This window comes from Pelodiscus sinensis, chromosome 2 (assembly GCF_052426305.1).
Source record: "Pelodiscus sinensis isolate ZL-2025 chromosome 2, ASM5242630v1, whole genome shotgun sequence".
Classification (NCBI taxonomy): domain Eukaryota; kingdom Metazoa; phylum Chordata; order Testudines; family Trionychidae; genus Pelodiscus; species Pelodiscus sinensis.
In genome coordinates, this window is record NC_143053.1 from 235,121,031 (window position 1) to 235,148,023 (window position 26,993).

Sequence of the window (26,993 nt, forward strand, 5' to 3'; positions counted from 1 at the left end):
TTAAGAAAGCAGTTGAGGTTTTAAGGACAACTTCTACCATTTTGGGACACTTCCATACAGTAAAATGCAATACAGGCAGTCCCCGGGTTACATGGATCCGATTTACATCGGATCCCTACTTACAAACGGGGTGAGGCAACCCCGCACTAGCTGTTTCCCCCCAGCAGACCAGGGAGACGCGAAGCTAGCGCCCCCCCAGCAGACCAAGGAGACGCGAAGCTAGCGCCCCCCCCAGCAGACCAGGGAGACGCGGAGTGGCTTTTCTCAGCAGACACCTCAGCTTGAGAATAAAGGACTGAGAGAAGTGAGGTGTGGGAGAATAAAACTGAGCTCTGGAGAAATGTTTGACTAGAGTTTCCCCTACAATATGTACCAGTTCCGACTTACATACAAATTCAACTTAAGAACAAACCTACAGTCCCTATCTTGTACGTAACCCGGGGACTGCCTGTAATCATGAAACAAAAGGTGAATCATATAATCCTAGAATACTAGAACTGGAAGGGACCCTGAGAGATAATCCTTGGTCCCTCATGGCAGGACCAAGCGCTGTCTAGATCAGGGCTACTTAACACGCAGCCCATGGGCCTCATGCGGTCCGGGGCCCATTTATTTGTGGCCTGCAGGTGGGAACCAAAACAAAAAAGTAGTCAGTATAATGGTTCTCTGTTTTAGTAGTTAAATTCCTGGACTGTCATTGCTTATTAAAAATGATACCATATGGGTGGAAATTGGGTAAATATTGAATTTTATTAATACCAAGAGAACTGACTTAAGTGAGGCCTGTGTGTTGTATAGTCTTGTCTTAATCTTTGTATTCATGCCCGCCAATATGAAAGAAGTTATTTGCATATATATTTGCATGTATATGCAGCCACATTTAAGTTGTGGCCCTGGGCATGTGCTGTGAGTATCATTTTGGCCCCCGGGGCTTCCAATGATGAGTAGCCCTGATCTAGATCATCACCGATAGATGTCTATCCAATCTGCTCTTACATATCTCCAGTGATGGAGATTCCATAACCTCCCTAGGCAAAGGCAATTTATTTCAGTATTTAACCACCCTGATAGGAAGTTTTTCCTAATGTCCAGCCTAAACCTCCCTTGCTGCAATTTAAGCTCATTGCTTCTTGTCCTATCATCAAAAGGCCAAGGAGAACAATTTTTCTCCCTTCTCCTTGTAACACCCTTTTAAATACTTGAAAACTGCTATCATGTCCCCCCTCAATCTTCTCTTTTCTAAACTAAACAAGCCCAATTCTTTCAGTGTTCCCTTATTGCTCATGTTTTCTAGGCCTTTAATGATTTTTGTTGCTCTTCTCTGGACTTTCTCCAGTTTCTCCACATCTTTCTTGAAATGTGGTGCCCAGAACTGGACACACTACTCCAACTGAGGCCTAATCAGCACAGAGTAGAGTGGAAGAATGACTTTTCTCGTGTCTTGCTCACAACATACCTGTTAATGCATCCCAGAACCATGTTTGCTTTTGTCACACTGTTGACTCCTATTTAGCATGTGGTTCTCTATGACCCCTACATCCTTTTCTGCTGTACTCCTTCCTAGACAGTCACTTCCCATTCTGTATGTGTGAAACTGATTGTTCCTTGCTAAGTGGAGCACTTTGCATTTGTCCTTATTAAACTTCATCCTATTTACCTCAGACCATTTCTCCAGTTTGTCCAGATCATTATGAATTATGACCCTATTCTCCAAAGCACTTGCAAACTCTCCCAGCTTGGTATCATCTGCAAACTTAATAATCATACTCTCTATGCCATCATCTAAATAGTTGCTGGAGATATTGAACAGAACTGGACCCCAAACAGATCACTGTGGTACCTCACTTGTTACACCCTTTCAGCATTATTGGGAACTGTTAATAACTACTCTGTGAGAACAGTTATCCAGCCAGTAATGCACCCACCTTATAGTAGCCCCATCTAAGTTGTATTTCCCTAGTTTATTGATAAGAAGATCATGCAAAACTCTATAAAATGCTTTAGTAAAGTCTAAGTTTACCTTGTGCACTGCTTCTTCCTTAGCCACAAGATTTGTTATCCTACCAAGTAAAGCTATCAGATTGGTTTAACATGATATGTTCTTTACAAATCCATGTTGGCTGTTATCTATCACCTTATTATCTCCCAGATATTTGCAGATGGATTCCTTAATTACTTGCTCCATTATCTTCCCTGGCACAGAAGTTAAACTGACTGGTTTGTAGTTTCCAGGGTTGTTCTTATATCCCTTTTTATAGATGGGCACTATATTTTCCCCTTTTCGAGTCTTCTGGAATCTCTCCCAACCTTCCATGACTTTTCAAAGATGATAGCTTAAGGCTCAGATACCTCCTTTATCAGCGCCTTGAGTATTCTAGGACACATTTCATAAGGCCCTGGTGACTTGAAAACATTTAACTTTTCTAAGTAATTTTTAACCTGTTTCTTTGTATTTTAACTTCTCAACCTACCCCATTACCACTAGCATTCACTATGTTAGGCATCTCGTTATCATCAAACTTCTTGGTGAAAATCAAAACAAAGAAGTCATTAGGCACCTCTGTCATTTCCCATTTTCCTGTTATTGTTTCTCCCTATTTACTGAGCAATGGGCCTACCCTATTCTTGGTCTTCCTCTTGCTTCTAATATATTTGTAGAATGTCTTTTTGTTACCCTTTATGTCAGTAGCTAGAGCGAACTCTTTTTGTACCTTTGCCTTTCTAATCTTGTCCCTGTGGTGTTGGCTTATATTCATCCTTTGTAATTTGACCTTGTTTCCACTTATTGTATGACTCCTTTTTGGGTATGTCTACACTACCCCGCTAGTTCGAACTTTTGCAAATTGCAAATGAAGCCTGGGATTTGAATTTCCCGGGCTTCATTTGCATAAGCGGGGCGCCGCCATTTTTAAATCCCCGCTCGTTCGAACCCCGTGCCGCGCGGCTACACGCGGCACAAACTAGGTAGTTCGAACTAGGCTTCCTAGTTCGAACTACCGTTACTCCTCGTGTCAGCAGTTCTGCAAATCAGACCCAAGGGTTTCAGGTCACATACCCAGAAAATGGGGAAACACAGTGAGTTATATGGCACTAGAGGTGAACTGGATGCTTTGGCAAAGGAGCTGTAAGACTCGTGAATTTTGTGTTCCATTCCAGGCTCTGGAGAAGGGTTTGCTCACTTCTTTCCACCAAGCTCCACCTATTTTTTTCTATCCTCTTTAATCTGCCTCTTGTCTCAGTTTCATTTGTACCCCACTGTGAGCTCCTTGTTCCAATCTCCTCGGGCTTCAGAGCCTGGTCCCAGTTCCTTGTCCAGTAAATCCTTCTTCACTGCCCCCTCATTCCTGCTACCATTCTCCTTGACAGTTTATTCCCAGCTCTCCCCAACTCCCAGCTTGTCCCGAGTCTCCTTTCCCAGTCAGTACTACTTCCTTCACCCATTTCCCAATATGTCCCTCCCTTTTCCTGTCCTCCAGCTGCACCTCCCCCCCCCCCCCACACATTTCCTTACTCCACTGACTCCCAGACCCAGTCTTCACCACACTTCTCCTCCAATCTCAGTATCGTTGTCTCCTCTGGCTCCTTGTCCCAGAACTCTTTGCACAGACAGTTCCAATGCTCTCCCCACCCTCCATCTCCTCGCTCCTGCCCCGCAGACTCCCAGTCCCAGTCTCCTTGCCTTGCCAGTCACAGTCTCCACCTGGCTCCTCCTCAGATTCAGTCCCCCCCTCCATTGTCTAAATCTGTTTCTTTTCCTGGCTTCCAGACTAAGGCTATGTCTAGACTGCAAGCCTCTTTCGAAAGAGGCTCTTTCGAAAGATACTTTCGAAAGAGCCTCTTTCGAAAGAGAGCGTCTAGACTGCACGTTGAACTTTCGAAAAAGCGGCTTGCTTTTTCGAAAGAAAGCATCCAGTGAGTCTGGATGCTCTTTTTCGAAGAAGCCCTATTTACATTGAAGAACGCCTTCTTTCGAAAGAGGAACTTTCGAAAGAAGGCATTCTTCCTCGTGAAATGAGGTTTACCGCCATCGAAAGAAAAGCCGCGTTCTTTCGATTTAATTTCGAAAGAACGCGGCTTGAGTCTGGACGCAGGGGAAGTTTTTTCGGAAAAAGGCTACTTTTCCCGAAAAAACCCCTGAGTCTGGACACAGCCTTAGTCTCCTTCACAATCTCCAGCCCTCTCAGTCTCCAGTCCCAGGAACTTTCCCAGACTCCTCTCTTGTTCCTGCTGCATTTGATTCAGATCATTACCTCCTCCACTCTGCCTCAATGCCAGCAAGGGCTGCAGTCACTCAGAGCACAGGAAAGACAGGCTCCGTGCTTAGATCTGGTGCCCAGCCCCACCCTTGCCTAGAGTAGCCATTACCAGAAAAGTCCACCTTTGCCCCTGGCAACCTTGAGCTAGAGGAAGCATGCTCTGTTAATCTGCAGGGATGATGCATGTGCTGTCTAGGAGTTGTGAGGGGACAGGAAAACTGCAGCCTGTCAGAACTAAGAGCTGTAAGGGGATGGGATGGAACATGCCCAGTTGCTCTCTTAAGTGCTAACAAGTCTCTCATGGGCACATGCAAATTTAAAATGCAGTTGTTCAAGCAGGTCACCAGGAATTGTATTTCCCCTTTGCCTCAGTCTCAGAAATAGCTGCGCTATTTTGGCTGTAATTAAACAAAATAACAATAAAGTAGGATGTCACAAACACCCAGCATGGAAAATTTCAGCCTAAATAGTTAGTAGGGAAAAGTTATACACAGCTGAAAGGAGGGTCTTTATAATGGGAAGTGTTGGGCAGCCTTAGTAGGTGGTACTAGAAGTCCTGTTAGTAACTAACTAGTGTCTTATTGGCACAGCTTGTGAAGTAAGCTGTACCCACCCTAAGTACGGTCCAAGAGGAGCAAGGTTACATAATAACATTAAAAATGTTGGTGGCCCATTTATTATCATGTGGCTAATAGTAGCAGAACTGAACTGTTGCTAGCAATGGAGAGAGGGGCATTTAGAACATTTGTTTAGTGTAGCAAGAAGGATTTAGAGTAAATTTATTGTGTCACAGCTGCTTAATAGCTTAAATCTTGAACAGAGCAAGAACAATTCATGGTTATAAAGTTTGATGAGGAATAGTGTGGACATGGTGTATAAACCATGTTTGCCTCTAACCAAATTCCAAATGGGTTTCAAGCATGGTTCCAAGATCCATTGTAAACAGGGCCAGAAATCAAGCAAATAGCCAGATTAACATAAAATCCACCTTTAATTGCAGACATGCTGTATTAAGTTTCCTATTAAAGGTTCATCAGTGGCAGGAACATCTTTTCTAACCCAATCCTTCTGGAAACTGCATTACTCACTGCTGGAAGCCTCAATTACATGGTAGGATTAACTGCAGATACCTACCAGGGCTAAAATTTGGGAGGCTTTTGTTTAGATTTTTTTTCTCGTTTTATTTTTTAACATCTTCTCTTCTGGGCACCAGGTACAGCTGAAAGGAGAATGACTTTTTATCTAACCTGAAGTAATAGCAACTGATAGGTTTTCATCATTGGTCTTTCCTTTGGAGGCTGCTCTGTAATTTATAGTTTATCGAAAGAGATAAAAACTTGGTTGAATTTTTTTTAAGCTACTTGAATATTTGTTTATAATGTGAGTAGTTTAAAGTTTGGTGACTTGGAGCTTAACCCTATTCCCTGTAATGAAGTACAAATATTCTATTGACTTTAGTGGAAGCAAAAGTAGGTTTTCACTTAATTGAAACAAGGAGGAAGAGAGAGGAAAGTGTTTATCCTGTTTAAGCTGGACAGTTAGTTAAATTTGGAATCATGTGGATTGTTCCAGTTAGGAGATAGAAACTGATGGGATCTAATAGACATTTCCTTTGATGCACTCTTGTTTATTTACAAAGATTATACATAAAGTCCTGGTTCCCTGAACACAGGGGAATGAAACAAGCCTGCTCTTCTAGTATGTGCTGAAAAGTTTTCTCTTCTTTTTTCCAGTGCCACAATGCCAGTGTTTGTCCCTTTCTTCTTGGCTTTCTCACTGCTTCTTTCTTGCTGTCTTGTTTCTTGCTTACACACCCACACAATACAGCCAAGAACCTGCCTGCATAGTTCAAATTCCCTAGAAGCAGAAGAAATGGGCCTGCATTTGCAGTGCAAGCTGCTTAACTGTTTCAGCCACCTGGTTACAAAGGCTTGTTTGCATTCATGCTGGATGGAAAGTGGTGGTTATGCCTGACATAGAGCAGCAAGACGGAACACAAAGTATAATGAAATGTAGGTTTTTCGAAATGGTGATTGGCAGAAGAGGGACATAACATCAGGCAATCTCAATGAAGGCTTCAGAAATAGGAAAACTTTGCCTCAGTCTATTAGCTGCACCCCCTTTTTAAGCATTCCTTGTGTGAGCAACAAGTGGAAGCTACTGAATAAGGGGTATGTCTACTCTGCAGTCTGAGGTAGAATTGCAGCTCAGGTAGATATACCCATGCAAACATAGCAAAAAACTGCAGGGGAGATGTGGCAGCACAGGTCAGGGGCATCCCACTTTGTGAAAGTGGGGGGAGGCGTGGCTCATCTACTTTTCATTGGGATGGACCTTGCCACTTCCCCTTATCTTCTTGTCCAGCCCCACCACTAGGCTAGTATGGAGACCAGCTGAGGAGACTGGGCAGCTATGGGGGGCTGTGGTAGACTTGCTATGTGCCCAGAGTTCGGGGGATGCGAGGGCCTGAAGGCTGCTCCCTGCCTGGCTGAGGGAAGATGAAGGGTCCACCACTCTGTGTTGGCTCCCCATAGCTCTCCATGTAGCTGTCTCTGAATCTCCCACTTTTATTCCTTGGCGTAGGCTGTACAAAAACATGTTAGAGACCTTGTGCACCTAATTGTGTTGTTGAAGCCTGTGCTGCCCTTGCCTACACTGCTATTTTTAGTGGTGCTAGCACAGGTGTCTCTAAACAAACTGCAGTGCTCTCCTACCTCTGATTACAATGTGGACATAAATGCTTGCAGTATGTGATTAAAAAGTGTGCCAAGAAAAAGCAGCATTTATTAGCAAAGCTTGATTTTTAGCTGACTGACAGGGTAGTGTTTAGTTTAAATTGAAAAACCAGCAGCCTTCATTTTAACACTCACACTGATATGCTGGAGAGTTCTGGCCTTACTCTAAGTGAACGTATTGTTAGTACTAGCTCTTCCAGTCAGTGTGGATTGATTCTACCAACACAGAGAGAATTCTCCATTCTACCAGGCCAAGTTAAATATTAACATGTTCTGTCAAAAGGTGAACTCTGTGCTACATTTTAACTGAGAAAGTGAGCTCCTTGGTTAAGCATTCAGTCAGATGGGGAGAAAAACCCCAAACACACAAATAACAATGCCTTGAACTGGAACTTGTTTGTTTGACTTGCATTGCACTGGAGCATGGAATTAATTCAAAGGTAATTTTTTGTTGTTTAGATTGAATAATTACATCTCCAAGGGTTTGACATTAAACCTCGAAGCAGATTTAAGTGTTTAGGATATATTTAGTATTAATTTGCGAGATGTCCTTGAGTTGTTCTTGTTAAACACAATATGTGATCAGAACTGATCAGAGCAGTAAATTGCACATTGACAGCTTGTGCCATTTAAAAAAACACAGAAGAAGAAGAAAGATTTCTCTAACAAGAAGCAAAGGGTGGTGTTAATTGCAAAGGTAAGAGCCATTTTTGGAGACTGTGTAGTCAGGTATTTGAAGGTATTTCTATATATTTATAAGGAGAAATAATGTTGGCTCATAGCAACAGAAATATTCTTTGTGTGGGACTTTACCCACTGAGCCTTGTTAACAATGCTGACTGAAGCTTGCCAACAAAACATTCTAAAACATTTATCCACTGTCATATTCTGTAAGTTACAGAATGCAGTTGAGCCTGTGTCGGGTTCTTTAATACTCCAAAGTGGTAAAGTACTTCTTTGTGAACCTTGGAGTTAAAACATTAAACCCCTAATTGACAATTTCCAGCAATCAAAGTAAATGACTTAAATAACTTATGGGTAAAAATGAAATACATTTAATAAGAGCAGCCAAGGAGTTTCTATGGGGCAGTGGTTTCTTATGTCTCATGCTGCCCCAAATATGGTATTAGCATAAACCAAGCCCTCTGATGCGCCTTGATGTTTAATTGGATAATTGATCTCATTTCAAAATACATCTTGATAGCACTATCTTTTTTTTGGTGTGAGGAATGTTTACTCCAAATGTAATGTGAAATATATCTTCCAAAAAGTATATATTTTGAACTAACATGGGATGCTAAATAGAATTTTATTTGTACAGTCACTACATACTAAGGGAATATACATGAATTACAGTGATCAATTATTTTCAGTTAGGATAGAACAAGGGAAGTTTGTCTTAAGTTTCAGAAGGGAAGCAAATATTAAAGGCTTGAATCAGCAAGCCTTTAACATCACTGTTGAGAATTAAGAATAGGCAAACTTGCCTTGCCTAATTTCTGAACAAGTTATAGGACAGAAGGTTCAGTCTTTGTTTGTATTTTGTGTTGGAGAGGCTCTAGGGACAAAAGAGCAGTTGAGTGGCAGATTAAAAACACAAGAGACTGAAGACGGGGGAGAATTTCCACAGGAAGAATAGAGAATGAATGCCTTATAATGGGCAACAAGTTATTGCAGGCTAGTTTTTTGGGCGTTCTTCTATCTCTAACACATAGTACAATCTTCCAGCCATTGGGGGGAGGATAGATAAGTGCAATCAGTTTAAGATAAAATAAAAAGGGATAGCAAATTCAGATTGGTTTGGTGAACCTCCACAAAACTGGTTGAGAAACTAGTGTAGTACACCAAGTTCCACAGGAATTCACCCATCCCTAACCAAAGCAGTTAAGCTATATAATCTGCTGCCATGGAAAGTTTGTAACCAATATCCCTGAAAATATTCAAGACTAGACAAGACATGCTTAGGAATAATGAAATAGTTCACCCCCTGAAGCATTATCACAAACTGATATTAAGATTTTACAAGATTTTATTAATTGGAATTAATCACATCACATCATATTCCCCTCTCTCCAAATAGCCAGAAGTAGATTCCAGCCAGTATGAATAAATTATAATAAGTGTATTGTATTAAAAACTGAAAATAACAACAAAAATATGATTGCTATTAAGAATGAAATATCTTTTTTGTTCCTTTAGTTCTGCTTGATTTTCTTGTACCGTAATAATTGCTGGCTCTGTCTATATGGCTACGTTCAGACAGTGGGGCTATTTCAGGATACCAGAATCATTGCAAAATAGCAATTCCGCATCTTTAAATGCTCCTGTTACTTAAAAATATATTTCAAAATAACAGGCGCTCTATTCTGGTGTCTCTGTAACCCCTGTTCTATGAGGGTTAAGGGATTTGTTGGAATAGCGCTTTATTTCAAAATTTGGCAGTATGTAGACAGTGCCAAATTTTGAAATAAGCTATTTTGAAATTACCTGGAAATAGGCTACACAATTGTCATAGTGTAAATTGTATAGCTTATTTTGAGGTAAGAGCACTGTGTAGATGCCCCTTACATGAGCAATTCAACAATTTTACTTTCCCAAGGCTAGAGAAAATAATTTAAATTGTCATGCATTGTCTTCCAGGAGAAGAGCTGGAAATTCCATCATTTGAGGCCTTTCTAAGTTGAATGGAGGAAGCAATAGATTGAAAATACACTGTCGGGCACTATCTTGCATTTTCAGAGAAATTAACTAGTGCTTACAAAGGCCTCAGTGTTAGGAACGAATCTAAGGCATACCTTTGCATTTGTCCAGAGCTTCCATTCGCTTCAAGTCTGTGCAGACATAAGGAGCACTGTATGCATTTGATTGCAGGTTTAGGGCTACAGTAACATAAGGTCTCATTCCATTGTGCTTTCTTGAACAAATTTACCATTCGCTTGAATGGAACACTTTTCTAATAATGACAGCACATTTTTGTCCAATGTACTGCAGAACTAGAGACAGTCCAGCTTCTTTCCTTGTCTGAGAATACTTGGCAATCACCTACATTATGTAAACTTCTAAAACATTTTGTGCCAAAGATGGACAAGAAAACTTACCTGTAAAACCAGAAAGCAAAATATATAGCCAGTCTGGGGGAAGAAAACCACGGTCAGCAAAAAAATCCCTTTCGACTTCCTACAAGACGGATGGGCTCCTACAAGCACTGGTCTACACTACAAACGTATTGATCTTACTCATATTACCATTTAAACTAATACTTATTATCTTACCAAGCACTAGTCTACACTACAAACTTGTGCCAGCATAAAAATGTCTCTCACTGTTGCACCGACCTAATCCCTGGTGTAGAGAGTGCTATGTTGTTGGGAGGGCTTCTAAAGTTGACATAGCTGCCACCTCTGAGGGAAGCGGAGTACTTATTAGGGATGTAAAATTCCAGTTAACCAGTTAAACGTTGTGTTAATCTGACATTTAACTGGTTAACTGACCAAAGCAGGATCTATGCTGGGGACCGCTCCAGACCAGCTAGAGCAGCCCCCCAGCCTGCATGACTCTCTAGCCCCGTGCTGGGACTAGGCCTGCCACAAGTGTGGGAGATGTGTCCCAGTACCAGAGCTACCATGCCTGAGAGAGGCACCTTTCCCTTCCAGCCCAAGTGTTGCTGGTCGGATGCAGAGCTGGGGAGTCCTCGCTGCTGTAGCCCCAGGGCAGCCTGCAGCCCAAACCAATCACTCCCTGCACACCTGGGTGGAATCCTCACCCCCCATGAACTCCAACTCTCTGCCCCAGCCCTGAGCCCCCTCCCACACTCCAAACCCTTGGCTCCATCCCTGCCACATGAATTTTGTTATGTGCACCAATATGGAGGTGATGTGTGGACATATCACCTCCATATTGGTACACATAACTAAATTTGTTCTGCACATTTGTGGGAAAAAGTCAAGGGAACACTGCTTGGTGGGTACCCTTTACCAATCTTCAGTATGTTGATTGTGACAGTTTGTTTGAATAAGAACCATATATTTGTTTAAATGGTATATGAGTAATCTTTTGCTCAGTTGCTACAAACATTCATCAGAAGTTTTGTAAAAATGCTTGGGGAACGAGAAAGTGACACCAATACTTATGTGATACTATATTTGCATATGAATGTGCACCAGGGTCAAATCCTAACTTCGTGGAAGTACATAGAAAAACCTCCCACTGATTTCAGTGGGGTCAAGATTTCATAAAGAACTCTCTACGTGGGAACTAAAACATCACCACATAATGTAGGTGTCAAAGCACACCATGAACCTAGCAAGTGATAAAGAAGGAGTACTCCAAGCAATAATCTGATAACTAGTGGGCTCAACCCAAGGGCTAAAGTATATTTGCAGGAACCAGTTACAGATTAATTTCAATTAGCAGGCAGTATATCCAACTGTGTTCATGGATAACTTTCAAACAGAAAAAAAAAGGAATATATTGGTCAAGACAAATAACTAATTGCTGAATCCAATCTGCCCTCAGCTTCTCTTTAAACAGAGATGTATGACATTTACATATAATCTCTTAACTTCTTTATGCTGTTTATCTCTTTCTTGCTTTAGAGACAGAATGAATAAAAGCACTTCGGCTTTACCGTGGAGTTCACTCAATCAAACCAAGCCATATAGGCAGAAAGGTTTGCTGTTATAAATATATTAGTAGTGGAGATGCAGATTATCCTGACAAAATAAACTATGTCAACAAAAGGAATATAACTGTCGGTATGCACTGAGGCTTTTGCTGGCAGAGTCATGCCAGTTAGAGGCATGATGTGTTTTTGTTGTTGGGTTACTTTTGGTCACACTCCTAATGGATGCAGCTATGCCAGTAAAACTCGCACAGTTGCTGGGTGTTGTCTACTGTTCCCATCTAATGGCACGGAGGCCTCTTATGGACAGAATAATGAGTATGTTTTACAGCCTTAGCCACCACCCAGTTGGCTTTTAGCTCATGCGGTAGAGGCTCATGCACTAAGCTCCAAAGGTCCTAGATTGATTCCTCCTGTCAGCCTTACACCAGGAAAAGTTTTAAGTGTACATCAGGCCTGAAACCAATGCGTGAACTGTATATAGTTGTTGGAAATCCTAGTTAATTTTTTAGGCGATGCTGGGTATTACCCAAAGGTGGTCAATGGTGGAATTTTATTTTTACAAATTTTGTTCTCTTCTGACGTGGTACAAAACGAAGACTTTTCAGAAATTTTTAGAGCCATACCATACCTACCCCAGAATAGCCAATATCGAGGGCTGGAGCAAGGACTTGGACCTGGGTATCCCATACAAGTACCCTAATCACTGCACTACTGACTAGTCTGGGAAATTGGAGTGTCTCATTTTGACCAGAAATTCCATCCTGGACTTGAGACACCTTCCCAGTGAAACTTTTGTTGCAAACAATAGACCTGTATTTCCACAAAAAAGTTTGGTTTTGACAACTTCAGCATTTTCCAACGGCACATGATTTTTTGGTAAACAAATTCCCCACTCATACTAGTGTTAATTTCAGGGTAAGCATAATCCAATTACACATTATTTACATGAAAGTCAGCTCTTATATCAGGCAAAACTAATTTGCCAAGCGCAGTGGTCTCCAACCTTTTTAACCACAAGATCACGTTTTTCAACTGAAGTGCAATGTAAGATCTACCTCAAACCCAAATACCCTTGCCCGGCTTCCTTTCCTCCCCTTCTTTGAAGCCCTGCCCTTGCTCCACCCCTTCTCCAAGGCCTCACCCTGCTCACTCCATTCTCCTTCCTCCCCCGTCCTCACTCACTTGCACCAGGCTAAGGCAGGGGGTTAGGGTGCAGGCTCTGGTCTTGGGCCAAGGTGTTTGGAGTGTGGGATGGGCTCTGGGCTTAGCCCAGGCTGAGGGATTGGGGTCCAGGAAGGGTTTCAGGGTGCAAGCTCTGGGAAGGAGTTTGGGTGCAGAGGGACTCATGTGTGGGGCAGGAGGAGGTTCAGGGCTGGGACAAGGGTTCAGGAAGCAGGCTCTGGCTGGGCCCTGTTTAACTGAGGTGGCTCCCTGGTGGTGGAATAGTGGGATTAAGGCAGGCTTGCTCCTGCCCTGGCCCTGCACCACTCCTGAAAACAGCTGGCAAGTACAGCAGTAGCTGCCCCTCATCTACAGGCACTGAGCCCACAGCTTCTACTGGTCATGGTTCCTCATTATTGATCAATGGGAGCTGTAGGAGTGGTGTCTGCAGGCAAGGAGAGCATGTGGAGACCCCCTGCTCTGCCTCTCTGAGGCTGCAGAGACATGCCAGCCATGTACAGGAGCAACACTTATAACAGATATAATTACTCCAGCCAAAACAGAATTGGCATTTTAGAACTCATTGCTCAAAGAATTAAATTTAAATGTTAAGTGAAATTAAAATTACAAAATGCACAGACCAGTCAAAACCCCAAAATACCACACTTTGCAAGCAGTAAAAGAAGTAACAACAACCCCCCACGTATGTGTTGGGTCGGGAGAGGAGAGTGAAGAACAGTGTGTGTTTGTGAGAATAAGACACACACATGGTGTGTGAGAGTGACAGAGACATGCAGGGCTCGACAAATTAGTCAATCTACTCACCTGGGGTGAGTAGATTTTAAGCCAGCGCGTCATCACAGTGCGATCAGTGCATGCACAGCACGCCAAACTGTGCGGCTGGCGAGCGGGGCTCACCGTTGCTTGTCAAGCCCTGGAGATATGTATCGACAAGCTCCTTCTATCCCCTTCTCTCTGTGTGGAGATAGGGTTCAGGAATGTGGGAAGAGGGATACCTTGACATCAGCGCCCTCTTCTTCTCCCTCCCACACCCTGCACAGCAAGCAGGACGCTCCCAGGGGGGCAGCTCCAAGGCAGAGGACAGGAGCAGCATGACGGAGGGCGGAGGGGAAACTGAAGTGCCAGCACTTGATAGCTTCCTGGCCAAACCAGTCAGGATCCCCTGTCAGAGGCTTCAAGATCTACCAGTAGATCCTGATCACTGGCCTAACCATTTTTACTTTTTCACAGAATTCCTAGTGATCAGTTCACATATCCCAGAGGTGTGTCTTTACATGGACAAAAGCAATTTTCTTATAATTATTTTAAGCAGCTTTTCTGCTTTGAATGTAATAGGCAAGATTTTGATCTCTCTTATGCGGGTGTTAATCCAAAATAGCTCCAAAGATTTCAATGTGGAGAAATAGACCTGAATCTGGGCTCTTATGTCTTACTTGAAAAACATACAGAGTTGCTGGAAAGCAATCTTCCTTTTTCATATGTGAAGGATCTGAAAGCTGAAAACAGCTTATACCAGACTCTTTCGTTTCACAAACTGTGTGCATATTCTTAACGCACAAAAATATCAATTGCTCTCAGATAAAGGGTTACTGATTAGTTACTTTAAAAAGAATACTTTGAAAGCAAGAGTGGACGATTGTAGTTATTTAGATATCTAATATATCAAAGCCAGGAAGCAACTTTCATGGTGGATTGATTTTCAAAATAAGGAATCTGAAAATTACTGTAGCAAAGCAGGAAACATAACTGAGCATTTTGACCAGCTTTCATTCTTTCTGCATTTATAAAACACTTTCTTACAACATTATAGATGTACTCTGTACTTTACTTGAGCTTCCTTTTGATTTGACAGATCTTCTTTCCAGTTATATTTGTGACACCTAATGATTAGGTAGATACTTCCATGGAACAGTAATCCCATTGGTCCAGCAGAATGTGAGTCATGCAGAAATATCTGCATATCAAAAATGGCTATCATTAATATATTTTCTAGGCTTTTCCTTCAGCCAGTGGTGGGGCAAGGGCTATCTTTGCTGCATCAGTGGGTTATCAGAATATTGAAAAGAAACCTGTCTAGCAAATGCTCCTTTTGTTTTGGTCTGCAACGACATTGAGTCTCCTTAATGTAGAGAAGAATCATGGCCTTTACCAGGTGGTAATATTTTGTTTACCGGGATATTTTAAGAAGCTTAGATTGCTGGGTGTGTAGCATTCGCTAGGTGTTTGATCCTCTCAGTACATTTTTATATAACCCCAACACTAATATGTTCTTAATTTGGCATCTCTAAAATATATTTCTCTTTGTCCTTTGTACACAGAGTATGAGTGGGTCTGATTCTCCTTTTGCTTGTTATTTTCACGGGTTGTTTTTCCATTGTTGTTCCTGACTTCTGCCTGTGTGGGAGGAGAATTGGACCCAGTATTTTTATAACTTCCCATCTTGTTATAGGATTTGCATATATAACTGAACAGATCATTGTCCTTCATCATAAAAATAAGTGCTAGCTTGTTTGATCATTTAATCCAGCTAACTAGCCCATTTCAAACAACACTAGTGTGTACACTACCGATTCAATATTTTAAAATGGACACAGGAATTAAATGTAAGGGATTTGAGGCCCCACAGTGTTGCTAAATGAACATCCAGCAATGATATGTTGAACTCATGAGTGCCACCGCTAACTTAATTCCATTTCATAGGCCCCAGAATGACAAACACCTCTTCCCCACTTTAATTGCTGTGTTTCATTTGTTTGCTCATGTAACGCAATACTTTGGACTAGAATAGAGACTGAAATAGTTTGTTTCCTGGAATGAGCCCAGAAATGCCTTTGAGGCCCAAACACGTTGAATATCAATCATGAATAGCAGCTAGCTTTTTGCTTTTTTAAAATAATAATTTCCTGATTTTTAAATTGATTATTATGAAGCCCTTTTGAATTCCTTCTGTACTACAAATTCTTTAGTTTGCATAAGGGAAATTTGTAATGGCAGCAGGCTGCTTACTTTGGACAACTTAAATGACCCACTTTTAGCATCTTAAATGAGACATTGGCTGAATAATCAGGAGATTAGTTACAATTCTGAATCGTATGCTGCTGTGTCTACCAGTTGGTAGCCAGACATTACAGCAGACATGTCCATAGGTGACAGGACGGGAGAGGGCTCATTCTCTGTCTCTCTCTCCTATGCATATTAACAAAGTAAGCACTTGAGCCAGGAACTTTTTATCCTTAGGCAGCAACTCTATCAGGTGAGCCGTGATAAGCTTGTCTCCTCTGGAAACTATTGCAAAATGAAAGAAAACTGAACTTGTCAAAGTCGGGTGACCTTGTGAACACTTAAGTCCTCTGTCAATGTACTCTAGGCTTTATGTTCCATAATGGACTATTCATTTCCAGGCCCATATGCGGGGGGTAGTGCAAAGCATGCAAATGAACCCCTACATGATCTCCCAAGTAAGCGTGAGGGGAGGAGTTTGCTGCTGCTTCGGCTTCTGTTCTGTCTGCTGCTCTTAATTTTGCTGCTTCTTTTCGTTCTTCTGTTTCTGCTGCTTCTGCTTCTCTTGCTTCTGCATCTTTTTCCTCTACTTCCACTTCTGCTGCTTTTGATTCTTCTGCTGCTGCTGAGTCTAGGGGGCTCAGGTCAGGGGATTTGAATTTGGGGAAGGTGAGCAGTGAGGGTAGAGGGCTCGGAGTGTGAGGGGAGGTGCTGGAATCAGGGCAGAGGGCTGGGATGGGGAGTGTAGGAATCAGGGTTGGAAGTGTATGAGGGGTCAGGGTAGGGGCTTGGAGTATGGGGGGTGCAGGGGACTGGGGAACAGAGGGCAGAGGATAGGGAGCAGAGAGAGGCTGTGGAGGGCAGGGTTAGGGCGGTGGTGCTGGGGCCAATTTCAGTCGGCCAGGGGAAAGCTGGGGCTGATTCCCGCCCATCCTAGGAGTGAGGCCAGGGGCAGGGCTGGGCCACCGTGGTGGGAACGAGGCAGCTACCAGCCCCGCCCACAGCTTGGGCCGGGCTGTCTCAGCCACAGCTTGGCCAGAAAGGGGCTGATTTTGCCCCAGACCTCCTGGGTGGCTGGAGAAGCAGGCTGCCGATCTGCTTTGTGGTCCACTGAAGATCCCAGAAGGTAATTTCTGTAAAATCTTTATTACTGTTTAGTATGTTACAACAAATTCATATTATCAGTTACTGTTTCCACTCAAATTTTTCATTAACCTCTCTTATGCACACTTGTTGCCTGTCTATTTTGAAGTTCTTTATATTTAAAAAATTATGGTCCACATTTACAAAAAAAAGCATCCTCCCCACAGAAATTCTTGTGTACAGGCCTGTTTCCACCTCACTTTCAGATCAGACTATTCTGTGTGTACAGTAAACTTCCGATAATATGGCACCTTTACGACCCAGGGGGTGCCATATTATCAGATATGCCAGACTATCGGAAGAGGGGACTTGAGGGATCTCATAGACTCATAGACTTTAAGGTCAGAAGGGACTATTATGATCATCTAGTCTGACCCCCTGCACAGTGCAGGCCACAAAATCTCACCCACCCCTCCTAGAATAATCCTCTCACCTATATCTCAGATATTGAAGCCTTCAAATACTTTGAAGACCCCAAGATGCAGAGAATCCTCTAGCTGTGATCTGTACCCCATTCTACAGAGGAAGGCGAAAAACCTCCAGGGCCTCTGCCAATCTACCCTGGAGGAAAATTCCTTCCCGACCCCAAATATGGCGATCAGCTAAACCCTGAGCATGTGGGCAAGACTCATCAGACAGACACCCAGAAAGTTCTCTATAGATCTGGGGTGAAGTGTAGGGGATATGCCCCTCGGTGCTGCGGGACCATCCCGGAAGCACCCCAGCTGCTCTGCCCCAGACTTCCCCAAGTCAGCCACTGCTGAAATTGACCAGCGGCTGATTCCGGAAAGCCCGGGGCAGAGCAGCTGGGATGCTCTTCCCCAGGCTTCCCGGAGTCAGCCGCTGGTCAGTTTCAGCAGTGGCTGACTTGGGGAAGTCTGGGGCAGAGCAGCTGGGGTGCTGCCGGGTTGGTCCTGTAGCGCCGAGGGGTGGCGCTAGAGACCAACCCGACAGCACCCCAGCTGCTCTGCCCCAGGCGTCCCCAAGTCAGCCACTGCTGAAACTGACCAGCGGCTGACTCGGGGAAGCTAGGGTCAGAGCTGCTCCAATTATTCAGCTGCCCGGAGCACTTCCGGGTTCCAGATGGTGCCGGACCATCAGGAGTGCTGGACCATTGGATGCCAGACCACTGGAGTTTTACTGTATATCAGTAGCCTTGTATTTTTTTCTGAACAGCCAAATGTATCAATTAATTTGTGTGTAGTTCCTCAGTGCTTAATAGGAGTTTCTAAATCAGGAAACTCCGCAGTTGAAATTTCCCGGGAAACTTTAAGGAAGCAAAACATAATTGTCCAGCGTAGAATTTGGCCAGGCCACTGAAAAAGAAGCGCCATATAGCCACAAATTTACTCTTGCATCTCACCCAAAAATTGGTAGCATGCCCCCTAGTGCAGTTCTCTGCAGTGGAACAATGGTATAACTTTACTCCTCGTCCATTTGCTACAATCATTACCCTGATCGCTTTCTTTCTTGTTTGCCCTGGTGACTGTTGCATCCCTTTCTTTTTCTTGGTGGCTCACTTCAACAATACCCCCCAGGATTGAACAAAACAACGGAGAATATACTGCAGCGAGCAACCAAGCATTATCCTCTAGCTTCAGTGAGAGGGGCCTGTTGTTTTGGAGAATAAAAATCTGAGTTTTTACTGCTGCCCTGACATTCTAAGGGGCAATGGTGTGAGCATTATGGCAACAGTAGAGTCCTCCAGGTTTCAATTAATTCTGTGTGTGTGTGTGTGTGTGTCTTGATATTCTCTAAGAGGTACCATTTTTTGGCATTGGACACACATGACCAACTGGATAGAACATTGGTTTTCAACCTGGGGTCCTCACACCTCTATTGGACATTTTTTTAGGGGGCGGGTACAAATGAAAAATGTTGAAAACCACAGGAGTTGACTATATACAATATGAGCAGCAAATGTAGATCATTCTTAGAATTTGTAAAGTCTTTCTTTTGAAAAAGGGCACTAAAAATGCACCTGTGAAACTGATCCATTAATGATTGTATTTGTACCTAGTTCCTCTAAATTTGAACATGTGAATAATTGTTCTAAAATATCTTGTGTGCTTTGTTCCCAGAACCTATCATCATAGTTCATCAAGTATACAGGCTAACTTCACTGCCGAGCCGGTTGTGGCAATTTAGTATGTTGTGACTATAATATTAAAAATGGTGTTCTCCTGCTGTGGTCTAATTTGCCTTTTTTCTTTTTGTGCTGATAAAGTAGCTGCACCCACACCGTAAACGTAGTATAAAAAGTTTCTATTTTTTTGGCTTCTTAGGGACAAATTGTTGGGTCTTTGCAGCTCCAAACAGAAAGTAAAATTAAAATATTGATGCCATCTCTGGATAGATTTATGACACTATGATTTGTTTCTTGAAAATGTCTGCACGAATGTCATTCAGCAGCATGAACACTTAAGCAGGGAATGTTTATTTTAGGTTGAACATAATAGAACATATTAATTGAATGAATTACAAAACATGTCTTCCTTTCACCCTTATACACGCTTTCTTGAACTGGAATTTTCAGATGGTCTGAAACCTTTAATTCAGAAAACCTAGTCACCCACATGTGAGGAAGGTCTGATTATGGGAGGTACTGTGAACCCTCAAGAAGTGCTCAGGAGCTTGGGCTTGTAGGATTGAGCCCTGAAATGAGGATGCATGAAAACTAGACCTGGGATTAATTTTAAATGTCTATTTTTCAATTTTAGGTTATTTTTAAAGGCATATTGTTCTAACCCATGTTATTTAGCACAGATATGACATTCACAAGATAATAAGCATTACTCAGCAGGAGTAAAATGTGTAGTGCCTTAGGGTATGTCTACACTACAGCACTAATTCAAATTAACTTAATTCGAATTAGTTAATTCGAACTAAGCTAATTCGAACAAGTGCATCTAGACCTAAAAACTAGTTCGAATTAGCATTTTGCTAATTCGAACTAGCATGTCCACATTGAGTGGACCCTGAACCGAGGTTAAGGATGGCCGGAAGCAGTGCCGGCAGGGCATCATGTTAGGACTTAGAGCGTGGAGCTGCTGTCTCAGGCTAGCCGAGGGTTGTGCTTAAAGGGACCCGACCCCCACCCTGGACAGACAGTTCTCAGGGGTTCCCCGCTCGCTTGTCTACCTCGATGAGGGAAAGCAAAGCAGTCCTGGCTTGGAGTGCCCTGAATGCCCACACTCGGCACATCACAGGACTCGGCCATCAGCCTGGCTGCACTTGCCGCAGGCTGCCATCCGGGGAGGGTCAATCGGGGGGCTACAGGAGAGCTTCCACCCCAAGGAGCCCACAGAGCCACCCCAGTCCTCCCCATTGGGGGCTCTTACCCCATTCCTCCCTCACCTCCTTCCACTTACCCCTCCCGAACCCCCCTTCCTGATGTACAATACTTGGGGTGGGGGGTGGGGTTAACTTCTGGGGAGACTGGGAAAAGGAGGTGGAAGAGGGGAAGAGAGAGGGTGGGAGAGGGGAGGGCAACTAAAATGATCAGGGGTTTGTAACCGGTCCCATATGAAGAGAGGCTAAAGAGACTGGGACTTTTCAGCTTAGAAAAGAGGAGGCTGAGGGGGGATATGATAGAGGTCTATAAAAGCATGAGTGGTGTGGAGAGGGTGCATAAAGAAAAGTTCTTCATTAGTTCCCATAATAGAAGGACTAAAGGACACCAAATGAAATGAATGGGTAGCAGGCTTCAAACTAACAACAGAAAGTTGTTCTTCACAAAGCAAATAGTCAACCTGTGGAACTCCTTGCTGCAGGAGGCTGTGAAGGCTAGAACTATAACAGAGTTTAAAGAGAAGTTAGATAAAGTCATGGAGGTTGGCAGACAGGCTACTGGGCTAGATGGACCTTTGGTCTGACCCAGTACATCCATTCTAAGCTCAGGGCTCAGGGTCGGGGGTCTCACTGGACCACCCTGATTTTCATGCACACCTGCTCTTGCAGATCTGGGCAGGCTCCCGGGAGCCACCAGCCTGGTCCCGGGAAGAGGCGGAGGGCTGGGTGGCAGCGGATGGCTAGCTCGAGCCGTGCCAGGTGCAGGGTCTGCTGGCTGGATGCTGGCAGGCTTGCACCTGGCACAGGCACCGTAGCCAGCCCGTGCCCCTTTAAGGGCTCCGGGGCCAGGAGGGGGGCAGAAGAGTTTCCCTGGTGGTGCCCAGAGTGGCCACCAGAGAAAGCTGGGGAGGGCTAGCCTCCCACTAGTTCGAATTAAGTGGCTACACAGCCCTTAATTCCAACTACTTAATTCGAACTAGGCGTTAGTCCTCATGGAATGAGGTTTACCTAGTTCGAATTAAGCGCTCCGCTAGTTCGAATTAAGTTTGAGCTAGTGGTTTGCTAGTGTAGCGCCTATCAAAGTTAATTCGAACTAACGTCTGTTAGTTCGAATTAACTTTGTAGTGTAGACATACCCTCAGTTCAGATTACTAAGAGGACTGAGTGTTCTGTGGTTAAGGCATAGGACAGTCCAGGCCTGGGTACAAGTCTCTGCTCTGCAACAGACTTCCTAATGGGACAATGGATCCTTCCTAATGGGGTGATGGATCCTTCCTGAAAGTAGGGAGGCCATGATGCCCTGGCTCTTCCCTCCTTCTTTTTCCCAAGGCCTGGCCCCTGGCCAAGCCAGAATCTGGAGTGGACCAGGGTGCCTGGGCCCCTTCCCCTGCTTGGGGAGGAGTGGGGCTGAAAGCAGTCACCAGGCCTTGCCCCCGTCCCCCTGAACACCCTGCCCCCACACCTGTGTTCCTTTTACCCTTACCTGGCTCTGACTTCTGGTGTGGTCTGAGGATGGGGCGTGAGGGCTAAAGAGCTGCAGCTGGGCCATAGTAAGAGCCATGAGGTCAAGAGTGGGAAACCACAGACACTCCATCTGCCTTGTGCTGGGGAGCCTGGGGAAGGGTAGTAGGGTTGCCAGATGGTTTAACCAAAAATACCAAACACCTTCCCTCCTCTCCCCCCCCCCCCCAAAAAAAAACCACCAGCGAAAAAATTCTGTGGGGGGAGGGGGAAAGGGGGACCCGGAGAGTTAAGCAAAAATAAATAAATAAATACATAATTTTAAACAGCATTAAAACAGCATGGCCCCTTTAAGTGCATGCAGAGTCAGAATAGGAATAGGGAGAGGTTGAGCACTAAGACCCAGGGAAGGCATTGCTTCCCCTTCTTTCAGGTCTTCAGGCTTTTTTGCCGGCAGCCATCTTGTTTTCTTGGTCAAGCCAGAAAGCAGCTTCCCTGCAGAACCAGGTAAGCAGGGGGTCCGGGGGTAGGGAGCTGTGCCCAGTTGGTGAGTGTGTTGTAGGGTTGCTAGGTGTCTGGTCCTGGCAGGGAAAAAACCCAGAAAATACTGAACATTTTAGGTGTCTGGTATTTTTCTGAATTTGTTTTACCGGACAGGAGGTGAAAATACCAGACTGTCCTGGTCAATACCAGACACCTGGCAACCCTAGAGGGTAGGGACGTGTGCTGGGGCTGCTCTTGGGTCTCTCTCCATTCTGGGCAAGTAGAGATTCCACAGTTCCTTGCAGCAGCCCAGGCTCCCTGGCAGCTCTTGCCTGGGCCAGCCTTCAGTTTCCAGCCTGTCTGTGAGGGGGGATCTTGGGGGCCAGGCATGTGATGAAAAGTAGAATCTGCTGTTGTGGCATCCCTACTTCGTATGTGACTCAATGGCTTTGTGCCTCAGTTCCATGTGAGTAAACTAGTGATAGTCATGCTTCCTTTCCGGTGGTCTGTCTTTCCACCCTGTCTGCCTGTCTTGTTTGTTTATAGTGAAAATTCTTTGGAGCAGAAACTATTCTTAACATGATAGGTAAAACCACTAGCCAATGAAGATCTGATCTTGGCTGAAGCCTGCTGTAATACAAGGAACAATACTGATTGAGTCTAGGTGGAACTTGTGATTTTTCTGAATGTTTATCTAAGCTACCCAGCCATCATAGTTATTTCTATCCAGTCATATCTGAATGGCTGATGATGTTATTTGCAGAGGTATGTATCAACAAGATTCCAAGTTGCTTTACAGACAGAAGAAGCTAACACTTTTGTTTAAACATTAGCACTCAGTTTATGATTCATAACCATTATGAAATCAAGGTTAATACTGGTTTACTTTCTCCTTGGCCATGACTGCACTAGGAATCAGTGCCCTGTTCGACGCTCATTGTCAGGTACAGCTGCCTCATGGCTCTAATCACTGTTGAATGTGATTGTTCCTCTTGGAGAGAGGGCCAGGTGAGTTCAAATCTGATTGTAAGCAAGTGTAGTCACACCCTAGTTTTGACAGGATTGTCAACACTATTATATGTTGTCCCCTTACTAAAGGAGCCTCTGACTTTTACTGGGAGAATCCTTTGTGCTGCAATCTAGCCCTAGAGACTACAATTCCAACGAGCCCTTGGGGAAAAGGGGGGGAATGGTGCCTCTTCCAGGTTATGCAGGAGAGAGTTAGGATAGGCTCCATTTTGGAGAGAGGAGCCAGGCTGCTGGTGTGGAGCCTTTTCCAGGCCAGGAACTGTTGTGTTGCAGCTAGAGCCTAGGGTTACCAGGTTTAATCCCCCCCCAAAAAAAACCGGACATACTTGATCGTGGGTGGGGAGAGGGAGAAGGAACCGGCTGGGGAAGGGACAGGGCTGGCCAGGAGGAGGGGGGTTGGGAGACAGGGCTGGCAGAGGGAGGGACTGGCCGGGAGGGTGGCGGGGCTGGCCGGGAGGAAGGGGGGTCGGGAAACAGAGCTGGAGGGGATCAGGAGTTGGGGGGGCTGGCTGGCAGGAAGGGGGGCTGTAGGAAGGGCGGGATGGGAAGTAGAGCTGGGGGGGCGGATCGGAAGCTGGGGGGGCTGGATGGGAGGAGGGAGAGCTGGAGGAAGCGCAGCTGGCGGGGGGGGGGGGTGCAGTCACTGGCCGCAGCCGGAATCCAACAGGCTGAGCCCCCGGCAGGCACTCCCTCTAGTTGCTAGTAAAAGCCAGGTGGGGGCGAGGGGAGGTGCTGGGAGCCACTCCTCCCACCCAGCTTCTGCATGCAACCAGAGGCTCCCAGCTGGGAGGCGGGGCCGCGATTGGTGCTGGGAGCCTCTGGTTGTGTGCAGAAGGCGGGCGGAGGGAGTGGCTGGCAGTCCCAGCCACTTCCCCCGCTCCGCCCCGCTTTTGCACGCGACCACAGGGCTCCCAGCACTAATCATGGCCCCGCCTCCCAGTCGCTCCCCCGCCCCCGGCCAGATTTCCCTCTGGCACCCAGCTGGAAATTCAGAAAATACCAGACATTACACATGTCTGGTATTTTCTGAATTTGTCTACCAGACAGAAGGTGCAAATACCGGACTGTCTGGTAGAAAACCGGACACCTGCCAACCCTACTAGAGTCTGTTACTGAGAGCCTGCCGGGGCTTGGATCTAGCAGGCTGCTTTAGAGGCTGTCAATTGTCCTTGGAGGGGAGAGATCCTGGCTGTGCCTATGGCTGGGAATAGCATACATACTCCTGCATAGGAAGTAACTGTGAATAACTGAGCTGCTTGGAAAAGTGCTGCCTAGGATGGAGCATAGAAGACCAACTGGCTCTGGGCCCAATGAGAGACATAGTGACCTGTCCAGGGAACCAGAGCTGCTGGCATTTGGTAGGGCCTGCTCCTGTGGCAGAGGGATTTTGCAGATGTCTGCTCAGCTTGGACCAATACACATAGAACCTGCTCAGTGCTGTCTCCGCTCCAGCTGCAGACCTTCAAGCACGCCCACGCAAATGTCTGGAACGTTTGGGATCTACGTGGCGCTGGATTATAGGATATGCCGGATTATCAGGAGGTACTATAAACTGGTTTTTATATATATATATACATACACACACAGGGCTTGACAAATAGTGTAATCTACTCGCCCGTGGTGAGTAGATGACACCCCGGAAGAGCCAGTGCGGAGTGATCTGCACATGCGCAGAACAATCTGCGCATGCGCAGAGCGCGGAACCGTGTGGCTGGTGAGTGGGGCTTGCTGCTGCTCGGCGAGCCCTGTGTGTATATATATATATGTGTGTGTGTGTGTGTGTGTGTGTGTGTGTGTGTGTGTGTGTGTGTGTGTGTGTATATATATATATATATATATATACACACACACACACACACAGAGTATATATTGTATATAAAGTGTTTTAACCCTTTTTATTGTACATACTGTATACAGTAGTGTTTTAGTTTTTAACCCTTTTTATAGTACATACTGTCATGCATAAATTTAGTCATAGAATGAAAGAATAAATGTACAGTACTCACCATTATTGTTGCGAAGCCTTTGAATACAGAAAGCAGAGGATACTATGTACAGTAGTGTATAGCACTGGCTAATCACTTAAACTATTAATCACTTAAACTATTAATACAGTAACTTAAAACCTCTGGGGACTCCTACGTCCTCCTCCCCGCAGGGGAAGAGCATCCCTGGCTTGCCACAGACCTGGCCTTTCCGGTACCACACCGGCTGTTTGGGGGAGGGGGAGCAGCCAGTACACTTCCTGAAACCCCGGAAGTGGCACGCAGCTGCAGGACTTCCATCCACCCCATAAGAAGCCGGCGCTACCTCTATTGTTACTGGAGGTAGGTAGTGGGGCTTCTTGGGGGTGGGAGGAAATGGGGGGGCCCCTGAATGCCAAACGATGTATCAGTCGATCTCAATCGATGGGTCGGTGACCACGGCAATAGGCTCTTGCCATTCTGATGCTGGACTGTCGGGAGTGCCGTATAATTGGATGCCGGACTATTGGAGTTTTACTGTACTTTTTAATTGATTTTGTTCACTTTTAATCTGTTAAACCTGGTTTCTCTAAGTTAAGTAAAGGTGTGTTAATTCTAATGTAATCAATTAGATATATCTTATTTATAATTGTTGTCTTGGAGTTAGTTCCAGGTTATTATTGGAATAACTTTATTTCCTGGAGGCTCCCAAGGCACATCATAAGTGTGTACAAGGCCAGCCAGGTGGAGGCACCACCACTGTATATTCTTTAGGAGCAAGGGACTGCAGCAAGAGGATGGATAGGGAATACCTAACTAAACAACATCACCACTGGGGTATTCAGGGTTTTCTTTTATGTTAAAACGTCAGGCGCCCAGGCACACGTGAGTGTGTCTTGCGCCCAAGTAACCAGGGAAGAAAAAGGCGGGTTACATATACAATACCACAGAGGGGAACATGGTTGGTCCTGTCTGGAAATAGAACGATTCTAGCTTTAGTTTAATGTGGGCCTAGGATAGGTAGCCAGACACTAAGATAGGTAGAGGGGAAAGATGTTGACAAATACTGCAACTTTTAATTGTAGACACAGATTTCCATTGGTACTGGTCTTTCATGGTAGTGTCAGAAATAACATTACTTTTTATCAAGATGGCACAGTTGCCCTTCAGTTGGTGCCTCTAGCACTAAACTCAGAAATGCTAGCTATAACGAAAAGTGTTACAATACGTGTCACAGTTTATTCACTGAGCAGCTTACTCCATACTATTTTGTACTGCTAGGCTGAGCTAAACTGGCATAGTTTTCCTTCAAATGCCCTTTGGATTATGTGATCCAAGGTGGAAAATGAACAGGGAGCTAAATGTATTCTCCAGTTCACAGGCCTAAAAAGGAGAGAATGTTGCAAAGGAAGCAGGAAGTCTGAAAATGTCTTGATTAAATTTCCATATATGTTTGTTCTGAAGATATAGCAAGAACCAATATGAAAAAGCTATTAAAAATATTCCTGCCTTCTCCCCTTTTTCTGGAATGTTGCTGATTGCAACTCCTTCCACTGAAGAGTTTCTCCTTGGAGTGCTATAATTCTGAACTGTTATAAGAGCACATATTTAATAATAATAATGCAAGGGAGAAAAAACCCAGAATCTAAAAACACTACATATATGGAGGGTCAGAAATTCTGTTGAAATAAAGTTGTTAATGGAATTAGAATCACAATGACATACTGTGTATGGTTTCCGTTTATTGCACCCCGATGATTTCTGAAGGAAATAGGCCAGACTTCTACAAATTCTTGTGAATAATATATTTTAGTGCACAAGATAA

At 44.5% G+C, this 26,993-nt stretch overlaps 1 long non-coding RNA gene across 2 annotated transcripts in view; it reads left to right on the plus strand.

Moving 5' to 3' along the window:
* Positions 1-5,590: 5,590 nt before the first annotated feature.
* Positions 5,591-26,993, plus strand: part of LOC102450663 (uncharacterized) — a 191,797-nt gene continuing 170,394 nt past the window's right edge. The window contains exon 1 of one of the 2 annotated variants that reach the window (XR_012902106.2): positions 5,591-7,431. This is a non-coding gene — a long non-coding RNA (uncharacterized LOC102450663). The remainder of the gene's footprint in view (positions 7,432-26,993) is intronic. The other variant, XR_012902105.2, reaches the window with a different exon arrangement.